Source organism: Macaca thibetana, chromosome 14, assembly GCF_024542745.1.
Source record: "Macaca thibetana thibetana isolate TM-01 chromosome 14, ASM2454274v1, whole genome shotgun sequence".
Classification (NCBI taxonomy): domain Eukaryota; kingdom Metazoa; phylum Chordata; class Mammalia; order Primates; family Cercopithecidae; genus Macaca; species Macaca thibetana.
The window spans coordinates 122,455,918-122,471,323 of record NC_065591.1 but is presented as its reverse complement, the minus strand read 5'-3'; the positions used below and the strand labels follow the sequence as shown (position 1 = coordinate 122,471,323).

At 45.9% G+C, this 15,406-nt stretch overlaps 1 protein-coding gene across 1 annotated transcript in view; it reads right to left on the bottom strand.

The window, feature by feature from the left end:
- NTM (neurotrimin) overlaps positions 1 to 15,199 on the bottom strand; it is a 1,177,876-nt gene extending 1,162,677 nt beyond the window's left edge. Inside the window, exon 1 of the mRNA XM_050755983.1 lies at positions 15,188 to 15,199. The gene's annotated coding sequence lies outside the window, so the exon portion shown is untranslated. The remainder of the gene's footprint in view (positions 1 to 15,187) is intronic.
- Between the last annotated feature and the right edge of the window lie 207 nt (positions 15,200 to 15,406).

The following is a 15,406-nucleotide window of genomic DNA, read 5'->3' as shown; positions in this document are numbered from 1 at the left end:
ATTAATTAGCTTGACTGAATCATTCCACCATGCATATATCTATCAAAACATCACATTGTACACCATAAACATATACAATTAATACCGTCACATAAAACTAAGCTAAACTAAAATAATAATAATGAAAACAAACAAAACAGTCAGAGGCAGGGGCAAGACTCATACATCCCAGCATGTTTCTGTCATCGGCATCGTGCCCTATGCAACCACGTCTCTCTCTCTCCGGGCTCCATTCTGTCCTCGTCCTGCAAGTGCGCTCTCTGTCACCTTTCCTCCCCTGACACCCTCCTGCTCCCCTCATCTCAACAGCACTGGAAAGGCGCGCTGCGTCTATACATACATGTACATCTTAGAGCACACGGTGCAGTCTCACTGAACTGGACTATGCTTTCTCACTGTTAAAACGGGTATGCTTAATGAGCTTCAGGACGCTTTTTGTTTCAAAATAAACTAAATTATCTTGCATTTTACTTCTGCTTGGTCTTCAGTTTCCTTTCTCTGTGGGTTGCAGAGACTTCATGGATAAATGGTTCTTTATCCTAGCTGCAAAGATACCTTCACGTCACAGAAGCAGCAAGACAAGTGAGTGACCTGCCTAGCATCATACATCGTGTTACAGAGGAGCTGAGTTTACATTTTTCTGGCAGTTTCTGCTCTTTGTTTCTTCTTCTCACTTATATCAACGTGAAGGACACATATATCTCCATCCTTGTCCCCACGGCCACGAAGAAATACGACAGGGCCAAAAACAAAGGTAAGAGATTTACAGACCCCACGAGATCCCAATTAATCGAAACCGTTGGGACTCGCACCACCTTCTGCTTCTGAGGCCTCTGAACACGCAGCCATATCCTCCCATAAAGCAGAGCGTGTTGACACTAGAAATAAAATATCTGTACTGGTGCTTGGAAAATGCTTTATATGCATTCCAGAGCCATGCTCTGTGTTCAAACTCTAGCTTTTTAGTATAATTTTAGCGTGAGAACTTAACATGTTTACTGCCCTTTTTCTCCAAATAATCAATATTGATTTTACTGTATCTGTTATTATCCTAACATTAAGACTTATTTTCTTGCTTTGCTTCATCTGAGACTGTGGTTTGTAGAATGCACATTTATTCTGTTCTTTCAGGAAAGCTCATGGGATAATTATCTTGCCCCGCTGGCGAATCATTCAGTTTATATTATATTGAAAAATAATCATTGGCTTTGCCCCTCATCAGGTTTGAACAGCTTTATTATTATTATGTTTACTGGTACATTGCAACAGCATCTTCGCAGGCTTTGGAACTGTTAAGAACTAAGAAACTTGAATCCACTTAAGTAAGATCCCTGCTCCTAGCTTTCTCAGGACTCTGCTGTATAAAGCACAAAGCACACCGATGTTCCACTTTTCAGCTGCAATTTCTTTTTTTTTTTTTTTGAGACGGAGTCTCGCTCTGACACCCAGGCTGGAGTGCAGTGGCGCGATCTCGGCTCACTGCAAGCTCTGCCTCCCGGGTTCACGCCATTCTCCTGCCTCAGCCTCCCGAGTAGCTGGGACTACAGGCGCCCACAACCGCGCCCGGCTAATTTTTTGTATTTTTAGTAGAGATGGGGTTTCACCGTGGTCTCGATCTCCTGACCTTGTGATCCGCCCGCCTCGGCCTCCCAAAGTGCTGGGATTACAGGCGTGAGCCACCGCGCCCGGCCTTCAGCTGCAATTTCTACCATTGCCTGTAATCCATGTTTTTATAGATACAACGAACTTACGTTAGACCCAGTTGTCAGGAATCTTGGGTGGAAGTCATAAGAAATGAGCAAGGGAGGAATGGACAATCCAGAGAAAATTCACTTTTCATATCCATATAGTCACCATGACGTATGCACTTGAGCCTTTCACAAGTCATCTAACTTTAGAAGAAGCTACAAAATGTAGTAGAGAAAGCATAAAATCAGAAGCCTAGGATCTACTCTTTATGAGCTGTATGACCCTAAACAAATTACCTAAGCTTTCTGAGCCTCAGAGTCCTGCCTTAGTGGAAATAATAACACAGGAATATGTGGATATTGTTTGGTTTTATGTAGTAAATACATGATATTACATATAGTGGTTTACAAATTATATATATATGCACACACACTCACATTTGTGTGCATATTTATATAATTTCATAATGTAGGAACTTACACAAAATATCCAGAGGGAACATATTAATAGTTGTGAGAGGATCCACCTATTTATTCACTCATTAATTTATTCACTAAACACACATTTATTTGCCCTTGCTATGTGTCAGGCTCTGTGCTAAACGCTAGGCTTCAAGAGGGGATAAATTACATGGATCCTGTCTCTCACGAATCTTCCAGTTGGTTGGACTAACAGACATTGGTCTGATAGTCCCACAGATGAGTATCAAATGACAGTTGTGATGAGGTCTATATGAGGCACATGGAACCATGGAAGTCCAAAGTGGCACCTGTGCTGTGACTGGAGAGAGAGAAGCGAGCTGACGGCTAAGGTTGAGGGGACAGCAAGCCAGGCCAAGGAACGGCATATTCAACAGCCCCACGGCTGGAAGGAGGAGCTCAGAGAGCATCAGGAACAGAAGAAAAGTCAGCAGCTCTGCTGGAATGAACACATTGGACAGTGCTCAGTTCAGAAGCAGGTAGACAGCTAAGGAAGTTGACACTGATACTGATGAGCCTCAAAGGGAGGGTTAAAATGACTATGTCTGTCCTTGGTTTGTAGATTGTTTGTGCTTCAGTCTTTATAATTTATTTGTGCTAAAGAAAACCAATAAACACAATCCAGGAGGTAAAAGTGGAAATGAGCAAACACGTGGCAGGATAGTGGCCAAAAACGCCGGGAGTTCACGCGGGACGGGCTGAGGGGGAAGCCGGAGCTGAGGCTGAAAGGTCAGGGTGCCCGTAGTGTCTTTATAAATGCCCTGTGTGCATTATAGGATTTACAGGTATCATGACAGGCTGGAGTCACAAATGGACATGTTGTGTTTATGGAGAAGGAAAAGCAAAACAAATAGAAGCAAAACCAGGTGTGGTGCAGTTTTAAATCATACTGGGCTGGGTATAAGGGCTTATTCCACAGTAACTCTAGTGTTTCCTAGAAATCAGTCAAATTCAGTCATTCTATAACTCTACTACTCCCATCTCCAAAGAAACCGTCAAGACGGAGAGACAACTGTCTGTCTTAAGGGATTCTTTAACTCCCCTCCTGGTGCTGGTTTTTTTATCCCAAGCCCCTCTCCTGTCAGTCTACACAGGTGGGCAGGAAGCTGGGAGAAGACCCCACGTTCCCAGAGCTTCCCCATTGCTGGGTTGATCTTGGTTCTGGAGCGGTGTTCGGTGGAGACTTTGGGAAGTTATCACGGCTCACAGGCGTGCTGCTCCTGCTGACCTGCCAGGAGACAGAGCATCTGACCCTGACACTCAATTAGCAGAACAGACGGCGTGTAACGTATGCTTGACACTGATATGATTTAACGTTAATAACTGGTTTTCAAATATTTATTACAATGGCTGTTTTAATAAATATTTCATGAACACTATTTTTTTCAAAAACCCTCTGTTGTCAGCTTTGCTGCCTTAATTTGCCTTAATGAGGATTTTTTAAAATGCAGTGATAAATTGCTTCTCTGCCAATGTGCGGGAGGCAAAGAGAGCTCTCCTGGAATATCCGTCATCTGGGGTAGCAAACCAGGACAGGACGAAGACCCAGCACAAAAAGAGCCCAAAAAAGGGACAGGCAGCTGTTCCGCTGCTCGACAGCTCCTTGGATACCAGGAAGTGTGTCAGTGACAGATAGTGGCACAAAGCCCTTGGAGAGGAAACTGAGGAGTATAGGACCTTCTTGGGAAATCCTGGAAAACGTAGAAGCAAAGGGAGAGTCCCGGCCCAGCCCTGCTTGGAAGGTGGAGGAGAGCAGAGCCACTCTGGGGCCTTGCAGCAGCCTGACAAGTCAATGCTTCAGAACATGAGCCGAGCAGGGAGGGGTGAGGGTCTCTGTAGGGATGGTGTTCTCTGCCTTCCCACCAGGATCCTCTGCAGTCCTGGGCATGCACAGCTAGCTGAGGGCTGCCACCTCTGCCTTCCCCTAAGTGCCTGCCTGAGGGATTCGCCTTGCCCCACTTCCTGAACTACTCATTTGAATATTTCTGAAACAAGGACACCTCTCGTGATCCATGTGTACATTCCATGTCGAAGGGGTCTTGTTTTCCCTGGAAAATCCTTCTAAAATGACACTGCATCCTCTCACTGAGGGTGTGAGGTGCAGAATGAGCTGCCTTCCCCAGCCAGCATCCCAGTGCCCAGACCCAGCTGCCTGAGGATGGCTTCTAGCTTCCACCCCCTCCTGGGAGAAAGCACCTGAGCATGGCTGGGCTCCCATGGCCACTGTGACAATGCCTCCCTCACCTCACTGTGGCCCCACAGTGTTCACATGATCAAGAGGTGCCCACATCAGCCCTCCTTGGTTCTGGTGGGCCATCCTTCTTGGCAGGACTTGAGTCCAGCCCTCTACACCCCAGAGAGCCACAGAGAGTCACTGCTGCCCAGCACTGCTCAATTTCCTGTTCTTTCTTGGACTGGAAGGCTTATCCCTTATGACTGCCCAGGGGCAGAAGCAAGCAACCCAGATGAAGTCCCTGCATCCCCTACCATCTACCCAGAGTGAGGACCCTTGTGGACCTGTGCCCATCCCTTGCAGTTGTGCCTCTGGAGGCCACCTCCACAGACGCTCTAGTCCCCAAGCCCTGTCTCCTTCCAATGTTTCAGTCTTCTGCCCTCTGGTCCCAGCATTTTACCACCTGGACGCTTTTGCCTGAACTGACCATAAATGTTTTGTGTTAATGGTGTTCAGAGCAATTGCTTCCTAATGACAGTGTTCACATTGCCGTGGCCTCTCCAGGAGGGACACTGTACCACCGAGTTCCAGGAGCTGCCAAACACACTATCGACCTGTGTGGAAAGCCCCGGAGTTGCACAGTGCTCAGAATGCGTGGTGGGGCATGGCAGGCCTGCTCTCTGGCTTTCCCGTTCATCAAAGCGCAAAGCTGTGGCTTCTATGAACCCACTCTGGAATTTTGGCTAATCCTAGACAGAGGAGACAATTAAGCAGAGCAAGCATTTTGGAAACATTCACTATGTCCCATGCCACACACTGGGATCCAAAGCAGAAAAAGATGTAGAGGAGATAAACATAATTCCCTATGCAGCTGGTTATATTCTATGTCAGTATGCTCAGGGCTGTAAGTTAGGGGCACTTGGCCCCGTATCTAAAGATGGTGAGAAAGGGTACAAGGGGCACATGAACTAAGTCCCAAACTGACAAGGGTTAGCCACTGGAAGAAAGGTGTGGGGTGAAGGTGGGGTGGGGCACATCAGAAAAAGAGCTTGTGAGCACAGGCACCTACCTGCTCCCCCACGGTTAAGTGACTTTTCACATGGTTTAGTGCAGATGGAACATAAAATGTGCCAGAAAATGCTGGGTTGAAGCTGAGGAGTCAAGCAGTAGTCATGTCACGGAGGGGTTCATTTACCTTGTTAGGAAACTCTCTTATGCTGTAAGTAATGGGGAAACCATTGAACAGGTTTTTAAAAGGGATGATATGATTAGATTTGTGTGTTAAATCATCAATCACTCTGATAGCTCTGGAAAGAATAGATTCGAACAGGACAAAATAAGGCAGAAGGCCCAATCCACTGTCAATAACCCAGTAGTTTAATATATAGAAGATGATAAAGACTTAATATAATACCACTAATATTTATGGAGTGTTTGTTACGTGCCAGACACCATTCAAAGCTCTTAAAAGTTTTACATATTTAATGTTTACAGTAACTCTACCAGGAAGCCACTGTGAAGATTTCTATTTTATAGAAGAGAAAGTGAGTTATAGGGAGATGGAGAACTTGACCGAGGCATATGGCTAAGGGAGCTGCAGCACTGAAGGGCAGGGGCAAGATTTAAGAAGTCTGCAGAAAGGACCCCGGAATGCTAGAATAGGGGTAAGGAGAGAGGGAGGAGTCAAGAGCGGTTCCCTAGGGTCCAGCATCAGCCACTAGTGGAGGGGGTTGCTGACTAATAAGGTAAGTAATTTAGGAAAACATTTTAAATAGAGGGGAAGAAACAGAATTCATTTAGTTTGCAACCTGAGCCTGAGGAGTATGCAGGGTATCAAGGCAGGAACGACTTTAGGCTGGAGTTCAGAGGAGTTGCCTAGGCTGGAAGTAAAGATCTGCCAGTTGCGCACGTGATTATAGCTGATAGCTCGTCCTAGTCCGGGAAGGCTGTCTGAATGCTGAAAATACCTACATCCTGTTTTTGGCCTAAGTAAGTATAATCAGAGAAATGATTCTGATTCCCAGCTTTAAGAGTTGATAGAAGGTGACTAAAAATATAAAGGCCGGGCCTAGCCTGTTATAGATAACAGCACTTCCCGGGCTCTGGTTGCAGCTGTGCCATTCCTTCCACCTGTTACTGAGTTACGAAGCCGCCAGTCCCAGGCTCACCCCTTACTGGCTCCACTCACAGCATGTTGCTGCTCCTTTCTTACTTGTTAGCAACAGGCAGCGTGAATAGTGAGGGCATGTTGTGCTCAGGCGAGCCAGTGGCCAGGGGGCTGGTCTCCTGCTGAAGGAGTGGCCTGCATTTTTTCAGGAGCCATTGCATAAGCACTGGAATAACCTGGCAGAAAGTCTGAGTGAGGCTTATATGACCCCCAGGGGCAAAGAACCCTTTTCTGGTCCCGGCTCTGGCTGTGTCCCCACAGTGTAAGACAAAGAATGTTTGGAAAGCCAGGACAGCAGCCAATGAGGGCCTTGATTAAAGGCCTGCACAGGAGCCCCGCTGTGTCAGTGGCCTCTACTGATATATTTAATGTGCTTCTTGGTTTAGTGGCTGTGGATGATTGCTACTTTTGATTCTAACAAAACCAAAAGAGGTGGAGTCAGCTTAGGTTGTGGGAGTTGAGAACAGAAGAGAAGGAGGAGAGATTGAGCACAGCCCTCACCAATGACCATGGGTCTTAGTGCACTTGTCTATTTGCATTGCTATAAAGCAATACCTGAAGCTGAATAATTTATCAAGAAAAGTGGTTTAATTGGCTCAAGGTTCTGCAGGCTGTACAAGAAGTATGGTGCCAGCATCTCCTTCTGGCGAGGACCTCAGGCAGTTCCCAGTCATGGCAGAAGGGGAAGGGGAGCCAGCATGTTGCATGGCGAGACAGGGAGTGAGAGAGAGAAGGGAGGATGGTGCCAGGCTCTTTTTAACAATCAGGTCTCCTGGGAACTAAGAGTGATAACCCACTTATCACTGCAAGGATGGCAGCAAGCTGTTCAGGAGAGCTCCATGTCTGTGACCCAAACACCTCCCACCAGGCCCCAACTCCAACCCTCGAGATCACATTTTAACATGACATTTGGAAGGGATGAACATCTGAACCACATCAATGGGCCTTCTAGCTAAATCTTACGAGTAGGCAAAGTGGACGTAGAGGACAGTGGGTCAACAAGGGGAATCCAGATGACAGCCAGTGCTTCAAAGATTGACAGAGAAATGGAAGTCCACAAGAAAGGAACAGTTACACAGAAAAGATGGGCAAAATTAGAAGTAACATCAGAGAGGAAGGAAGCTGCATGGAATGCCACAGGCCTGGCCTAGACATTAGACAGTTAAGAGGCTGCAGCTGGCCTTATCAGGGCAGTTGAAACCAAATTTCAGGGCAGAGAGATGATACGGGTATGAAAGAAATGCAGCCGCAGCAGGAGAGAGCCGCGGCTCGAGGAGGAGCTGTATTCACCCGCTAAGGCTGCCATAACAAACTGCCAAAAACCGGCATCATCAAACAACAGAAATTCCTTCTTCCAAGGTTCTAGAAGTCATAAGCCCAAAATCAAGATGTTGGCAGGCCATATGCCCTCTGTAGCTTCCAGAAGAAAGTCTGTTCCTTGCCTCCTCCAGCTTCTGGTGGCTGTGGGCACTCTGCGACTTGTGGCTGCATCACTCCAATGCCAGTCCCTATCTTCACTTTCTCAGCATGCCAGTCTCAAAACTCCCTCTGCTTCTCTCCATAAGGTCACTTATGATTGGATTTAGGACCACCCTGATGATACAGGACACGTTCCTCCTTCTGACAAATGTAACTGAATCACATCTTTTGCCAACGAAGATGATATTCACTCCTCTGCCTTGTAAGGCAATATTCACAAGTCCCAGGGATCAGGACACGAATACATCTTTAGGGGGACATTTTTTCCCCACCTACCATGGGAAGAACGTAAAATTCTGGGCAGAAGAGAAGAAATCAAAGGAAATAAATTGTTAAAGAAATGGGAAGAGATGATATATCAGAGCAAAATTCTGGAGAGTTGAGAACATCAGGAGAAGCAGCCGACCAAAAGCAAGTCAAAGGACGGATTGATGAGTGGCGTGAAGCACGGAGAGCATGAATCTTTATTGCTGCTGGGCGAAGAGCATGATGTGCACCAGCTTGTTGGCCTGGGTAGGAGCAGGAGCAGGAGCTGTGTGTCACTAACTCAGGAACTAGGGCTTTGCTGATTCTTGTATTGCCTGCGTCATGTTTGCTAAGTGCCCTCTTGCCAGGGAAGAGGGGTGCCGTCAGGTTGCTGGAGCCAGTTCACACTCAGCAGTGCAGCAGCGTGGACTGGTTTTATCAGCCTTTCTCCCTATCACTCTTGTCACAGACAAGAGGCAACGAAAGGGGGACATGCAGCTTCTGATGGCTAAAGGTGGGGAGCTATTCTGAAGGGGAAAGAACTGGCGATAGGAACCAATACTTGGTGGGGTGGAAGAGGCTCTAGGGTGGGGAGGAAAGCACCCACACACAGGGCAGCAGAAGTCCCCTCAGTGCCCAGAGAGGGGCAGGCTGATGTTGCCAGGAGGAAGGTCTGCCAAAGAAGAGGAGACCTGCTCACCCCATCCCTGTGGCTTCCGGCGCCCGTTCCTGTGGCTTCCCAATCTGCAAACACTTGCATTCCCGGGATACTGCCGAGTCTCTTCAGTTATCATGGGCTCCACTTACCAGCTGTGTGTTCTTGGGCAATTCACTTCACCTCTCTAGGCCTCAATTTCTTCACCAGTAAAATGGGGCTAGAAAAGCATCTAACTTACTTCAAATAATTGCTCTGAGGATGAATGGAGTAATGCGAGTAAGAACCAGGCACAGCCCCCGGCACTTCAATGCTCTTGGCAGGGGACAGCCTTTAGTTATTGTCACCAGTGTCTGGAGCTCAGCATGGTGGCTCACGCTTGGAATCCAGTACCCTAGGAGGCCGAGGTGGAAGGATTGCTTGAACCCAGCAGTTTGCGAGCAGCCTGAGCAACAGAGCCAGACCCTGTCAGCAAATAGCTGAGAGTGCGTGGGAAGCTGGGGTGGGAGGATCGCTTGAGCCTGGGGAATTCGAGGCTGTAGTAAGCTATGATGGTGCCACTGCACTCAAGCCTGGGCAACAGAGCGAGAACCTGTCTCTAAAAAATAAATAAATAATGAAATGAAATCGTGACTACTGTCTGGGACTTGGAGCCACAGTGTGATTCCCATGCTCTGCAGTCCATAGTGAGCCCCACTTCCCTCTTCAGAGTGAACATTTTTCCATTTTCCCTGCAAAACTCTGCTTTCTGGGTTTCTAGCAAGGGGGCTTCTCCTCCCAACACTACTAGGGGAATGCTGCTCCCCACCACTGAACAGGGAAGCCCCACAGCATCCCAGGATCCTGCGGCTGCCCTTCCCTCGCCTGCGAGTCAGAATGCTGTTTATTTTTATTTTTTCAAAGAATAGCAGCCTTTTCTCACCTGATCCTCCACAGCCCAGGTACCCATACAACAATTTGTTCCAGATGCTGGGCAATTTACATAGTCCTGCTCAGCATGAAAAGCATTTCCCCGATGCTTACCAACCTCTGGAAAAGTGGCTGTTTTCAAGCCTGCCAGCCAATCATCAACACTTCACCGGAAACGCATGGGCCTTTAATCATTGTTGTCCAAACACGGGAAGAGCCGCAGCCAGCAGAGATAGAATTCTTGCTGGTGCAATCCAAGGAAGTTGTGCAATCTCTCACCTGCTGAGCTCCAAATAGAAGCCCCTAAGGAGTCATTGTTCAGTTGTCTCTCTGGGAGATGTGTTTCTAGGAGGTTGGAGAGAGTTTACCTGATGAGTCAAGTGAGGTTTTTAGCTGAAGCAGGGCCAATGGGATAGAAAAAGTAGTCCAAGAAGGAAGTTTCATGAATCACACCCTCCTTTCTGCTGACAGAGGGGCAATGCTCCCTCACTGCAGGGGTAGACACAGCTACCGAAAAGCTCTGTTTATTACCTTGTTGCTCAAAGTGCGGTCCCAGGACCAGCGGCACCGGCAGCACCCGGGGACTTTAGAAATTCTGGCTCTTAAGCCCCCCCTCAGACCAACTATAAAATTTGCATTTTAACAAGATTCCTGAGTGCTGTCTCTTCACGGTTCAGTTTCAGAAGCACGGATTTATGGGACGCTCATAAAGTCTCCATTCCCTCTCCCACCCCAAAATATCTTCTTCCATTAAGCTCTGCTACAGATGCCTGAAATGTATGTATCACTCCTCAATTAAGACTGAAGAATTCTTTTAAGAAATTACAATGTAGAGTCATTATTACACCAAAGTCCTACTTCTTCTGCAGTCCTTCAAGGAATGACAAGATGAGATTTTCCTTAAAACCTTTTGCTTGAAAATGCCGCCGGCTTCTTGTGCTATACAACCACCTCAGGCATAGCTGATGCCTTTGCAAAAATCATGGTGTAGTCTGTTGTGTCTATATGTAGGAGATTAAAAATAATGTTAGATTCCCAGTTTCTTCATAGGATGCATATATTTTTTTTCTACCTCAATACCTAGCTCAGTGCCAGCTCAGAGTTGGCACTGTGTTTGCAGGCAGGCTGACACTACCACCTGTTCTCAGTGTCAGTTATGTGACCAGCACTGAGCTGGTCCCTCTTGTTTGCTCTCTCTTTCCATTTCTCTATTAATGTCTGACATGGTTTCGCTGTGTCCCTACCCAAATCTCATCTTGAATTATATTTCCCATAATTCCCATGTTTTGTGGGAGGGATCTGGTGGGAGATAATTGAATCATGGGGGCGGTTTCCTCCACACTGTTCTCGTGGTAGTGAGTAAGTCTCATGAGATCTGATGGGAAATCCCCTATCATCTGGCTCTGATTCTCTCATCTGCAGCCATCTGAGATGTGCCTTTTCTCTTCCGCCATGATTGTGAGGCCTCCACAGCCATATGGAACTGTGAGTCCATTAAACCACTGTTTCTTTATAAATTACCCAGTCTTGGATATGTCTTTATCAGCAATGTGAAGACGACTCTAATACAATGTGTCTGCTTATCCCCACAGATGCACATCCTCACAACAACTCCACTGAGTACGTAGTAACTCTCTCTTTCCCAAGGCCACATAGCTAGCAGGTAACTGGGCAGGTCATTTGGCTCCAGAGCGCACACTTTTCACCAGGTTATTTTGCCTCCAGGTAAAGGGCTGAATGGCTAGGTGGTGAATGAATAGTGAGAGATCATGTTGGGGCTTCTTAGCAACCTTTACTTTTCAGGAGTGACTCCCAAATGCATCTGAAGGTGAAGGCTTATTTTTATTGGCTTAGAGGAGAGAGCCACAGCAGCTGCTGCTTAGTCCTGAGATGGAGCAGAGACCCTCCTCCTAGTCCTATACCCCCTACCAGCCAGCACGAACACAAAGGAAAATCTTGAATTTCTTCAAAGGAAACTCCAGGCACCTGGCTTGCCTTAAAAAGTAAATGAGTAACTTGATAAGCAAGAAGGTAATAGTAACTTAAAACAACAGCCAAGGAAGGTAGCGTCAGGAGATGTTTGGTTGTCTATAGAAGCTACAGATACCGTCTTAACCTATGTTCCTGATTGTTTCTCAGAAACCCAGACCTCCACCAAACAGATCCACTGGTACATAGACCTCAAATAAAGGTGAACTGACGGCTGAACCCTGACCTCCATTCTTTGTTCTAAATTTCTTCCTGAAGGGCCTGAGGAAGTCACAACCATGAGCCAGAGCTCACATGCTTTTCTGCTGACCCCAATTTTTAAGCAAAGCTTCTCTTCCTTAACCAATTGCAAATCAGAAAATCTTTGAATTCACCTTTGACCTATAAGCCCCTACCCCTTCAAGATATCCCACCCATTTAGGCCAAAACCAATATGAAACATCTCGTATGGATTGAACAATTTTTGCCTATAATTTCTGCTTTCCTGAAATTTACCCCTGCCTTTAAAAACCCTTTTCTGCAAGCCATCAGAGAGGTCAGGATTTAAGTGTTAGATGCCTGGTCCTCTTTGCCTGGTGCCCTGCAAATTAACACCTTCCTTTCGCCTGCTGTGGACTCAGTGTGGATACCTGGTGTTACTGCACTGGGCAGGCAGATGCCCCGCCAAGCTTCAGGAGCGGGTCACTCTTGTTTGAAGGTCATCCCTCATGCTTTTTAACAAAACTTTGCTGGAGGAACTTCATGAGGAAACAAGCAGATTAGGATTCAGCACAGGTTCCTAAACAAGTGCCCAAATCCTTCTGGGGGAATCAAGCTATAAAAATTAAAAACAAAAGCAAAGATCAAAAATCAGTTTCATTAAGTGTCAAGTTAAAAACTAGGATTTGTACAGCTCCCCCATCATCAGTTTTCCCACCCGCATGGTTTGAGAAGTTCAGAATGCCCCATGGTACATGATTAAAATTCCCTCTTTTGGTGGCTCCCCCGTCTTGCCTTCATCTTTTTTGGTCTGAGCCGACACCAGAGACAATTAGGGACTGTATAATCATTGCTGCTGGGGCTGAGCTTCTACTCACATGCTCCTCAGAAGGGACTGATTACCATATTAAGCATCTTTCACTTGACAAAAATCAGTGAGAATGTTTTCCTCCGTTTTCCCCAGAATGCAGACAAGATGTCAAAAGGGAGAGGCGATGGGAGCCACCAACGAGGACTAAATAGTCAGAATCTTCTCTTTATCTTTCGTAGCATTTATTGCCTTTGATGTTGAAATCTCCTTTCTCTTCTTGTGTTTTATTTATTTGTTTTTGATTTATTCTTCTTCTTGTTCTGCTTCTTCTCCTTTTTTAAGTGCCATTCAGAGCTGCATCCCCTTCTGCAAAGCCCTGAACCTGCCAATGTCAATTGGAAAGGTCAGCCCAGCTCTGGCAGTTTGAAGCATCATGTAGCTGCAGCCCCAGAGGCTGACCTGCACACCACCTCAAATCTAGCCAATGGGACCAGAGGATCTAACTCATGATTGGCAGCTGGCTTGAGAATATCAAGTCTTATTCACCATTTTCAATCAACAACCTAGAAAAGAAAGGCAACCCACAGAAGCCAAATTTGCAACAGGTCCTGCAGTGCTTTCTCACTTTAAGGCAAGTGAAGTGGCCACTCACCAATTATCCAAATAATTCAAGCCCTAAACACCATTTTCCCTAGAAATAATAAAATAATTGAAGCAAAAGGAGCTTTAGGAGTGCTCTGCATCAATGACTTCCTTCATCTGCCACATCAATTTATCAACCTAACCCAGGATGGTGTCAGTAAGACCACTGGGTGTGGGGACAATGGGGTTAATGTATTAAGTGTCTTCCATGTTCCAGGCAATGCCCAAGGGGCTTTGCATACATTATCTTATGTAGTTTACACCTACTAAGATCTGGGCATCTCCCTACCCAATTCTGGAGTAGTCCATTCATTCAAATGATCACAGTCTGCAAGTCACAAATAAGGGTCATGAGGATTGCAATTTTAACTCCTTGAACTATATAAAAGGGAATCCAATTTCCCAAAAACAAACAATCAAACCACCTTGACTCCCAATTCCAGCTTGCCCCTGCCCCGCAGCTACCTTGGAGCCCTCCTTTAGACCCTCTCCTTCCAGTGTCCTTGGGTTCCTCCTGAAGCCCCTGACACCAGGCCCTAGTCTTTTGTTCCTTTCTCTGCTACCTCCTACCTTTCTAGTCAAGTCTCTCTCTACTCATTCAGTGGCTTCTACATCACAAAAACTGCAGAACCAGCTGTCAAAGACAGAATTCTCATTTGGATGAAGGAGGAAGAAAAGCTGTACTGGCTGCCAACAAAGACATTTTCTTTGATGGGGTGGTTGGGGCTATATGGAGTAGGAAAAGGAAAGGCTGAGAACATTCACAGGGTAATGGAAGGTGTGCCTGTCTCACAAGCTAGGTGACAACCTCAAGAAGAAGATATTATTATCTCTATTCCATAGTGAGCAATCTGAAGCCCGGGTGAATTGTCTGAGGTCACAGACCCAACAAATGACAAGAATTGTCTGAGGTCACAGACCCAACAAGTGACAACAATTGTCTGAGGTTACAGACCCAACAGGTGACAAGAATGGCCTGAGGTTACAGACCCAAAAAGTGACAAGAATTGTCTGAAATCACAGACCCGACAAATGACAAGAATTAGAACCAAGATTTGTATGACAACAAAACCCACCATTTTTTCACCACACCACAGGTTTTCTGTGAAGATAAAATGAAACTGAGATGAGCACAATAAGAACAATAAGATTCTTAAGATCTATTTCTCGTCACCCTTCAGTGAAACAGATGTATTACAGGGGGAAGATACAACCAAAGGACGTCGCAACTGACTCCCAGTTAGCTCGTGATCCATCCGTTAATATCCTTTCAACCCTTGCCTAACATTACCTGGGTCAGTTCTTCCTGATGATTTATAGGTATGGTCTGGCTTTCCTTAATAAGTACAAATTCATTCATTCAACAACTACTAGTTAAATGCCCACCATGTTAGAAGTCATATGAAGAGGTGGACAGGCACGATTCTTGCCCTAAGAGGCAAAGGTCAGAGTCAACTAGGGGAGATAGTCATTTAAATAATCAGAGTGTACAAGACAGTTGAGGGAAAGAGCAGGAGACACCCAACTGGACCCGAGTGGACTGGGAAAGACGTCACCAAAGCCATAGTATTTGACCCTACTTTTGGAGACATATGTCCTCCTACCTTTTCATTTTAATCTTCGAGGTTATCTTGAACTGTCTTCAATTTTCACACTTAATCATTGTTTTTCATACTTAATCATTGTGTTTCATACTTAATCAATCACTGTGTTCTAAAGAAATTATTAAATTGACCAGGCCCGGAGCCACATCCCCCCATGATGAATCACATAGGAAAATTATATTTACTGGGCCCCTGCAGAGCTCAATTTTACTCACTGGCACAAATACTTTTCATGCATCTATTGAGATAAAATTACAAACAAATAAAGACATAGCCCCTGGCCTCATGGAGCTTAAGGTCTATTAGAGGAGATGCATACTAATCAAACATGTGTGCGATGTATGTAATATTTCATCCAATGAAGG